Here is a 1,424-nt window from a genome sequence, read left to right as displayed (position 1 = left end):
GAGGGTGCGGTGGGTCGGCGGCAGCGGTGGAGCGGGGGAGGGTGCGGTGAGTCGTCGGCGGCGGTGGAGCTAGTGGGGGAGGGTGCGGGGGGGATCGAGATCGAGATGAAGGGGGATAGCGATCGAGATTTAAAAATATTCATCAAATTTGAAAAAATATTCATGAATTCGAAAAGTGCCCATGAAATTTAAAAATATTCATGAGTTTAAAAATATTCATGAGTTCAAATTTGATATCGTACGCCTATAGGTCATCAGGTTGTGCTCGGCGCCCTGTGACAAGGCGAATATGAGTTGTTCTTCCGCGGAAGAATCTTCATGTAAAGGGTACGACAGAAGTTTCTGCTTGAACCAACGCGTGAAACATGAGTTGTGCTCTTTACTAGTTTAAACAACGAGTGAAACGCGTGAATCTTGAAGTAAAAAAAAATATACTAATGGCGCACCGGGTATTAGTGCGCCATTAGTAGTTTAAACTAGTAATGGCGCACTGTGAAACGATGCGTCATTAGTAGTTTTGCAAAAAAAAAATTTACAGTAATGGCGCACTGTCTGCTTGGTGCGCTAGCACACTTCGACCTGATGCGCCATTAGTATGTATGGAAAAATGGAAAAAAATAATTTAATACTAGTGGCGCACCCAGTTCCACACTAATGGCGCATCACCAACCGATGCGCCATTAGTATATAGTAGTGGCGCACTGCTTCCATGGTGCGCCATTAGTATCAATCCTATCTATAGCCCTTTTCCTAGTAGTGCTTCTTTCTTTGGGAAGGTGGCATTCGGTTTTTTTTTCTTTTATTTTCTTCTATATTTTTTGATGTTTTAGTTTCTTGTTCACTTATATATATATTTAAAAAAATCAAATTTATTAATACTTTTGAATTTATGGAAAATAAATAAAGTACTATTTTTTAAAAAATAATTGTTTTATTCAAAATTATGTGCATTTTTTAAAAATGCACGGAGATTATTTTCTTATATTTGTGAAAATTTATCAAATTACATCAACACAATTGAAGTCCGGGAATATTTTTGAAATTTTTTGACATTTTTAAAAAAATCTTTGATAATTGTCCCCAATTCTTGATTGAAAGAGACACCAAAGGCCTCTACCCTCCCTCTCTGTCTATCCAAGAGATGGAAGGGTAGAGCTTTTCTTTGGTTTTTTCATCTTTTCGTCAAAGAGTTGAAGTCCATCCGAACCCTCCAATGCAGAAATATGAGGAGAGCAAAGCGCCAATGGCGCGTGAAGCGCATGCGGAAGGGGCACGGAGAAATAAAGAAGTGTGGGGAGAGAAACAGCCAAGCTCATTCCCTTCGCTTCATGGGCCAAAAGTAGTGCTTTGTTTCCTGGCCACAATGAAAATAGATGGCAAGTGCCTAATCGCTACGGCTTCGGTAGGTTGCGTTCCCTTAACCA

The sequence above is a fragment of the Triticum dicoccoides genome, unplaced genomic scaffold, assembly GCF_002162155.2.
Source record: "Triticum dicoccoides isolate Atlit2015 ecotype Zavitan unplaced genomic scaffold, WEW_v2.0 scaffold51121, whole genome shotgun sequence".
Lineage (NCBI taxonomy): Eukaryota > Viridiplantae > Streptophyta > Magnoliopsida > Poales > Poaceae > Triticum > Triticum dicoccoides.
This window is presented reverse-complemented; position numbering follows the sequence as displayed.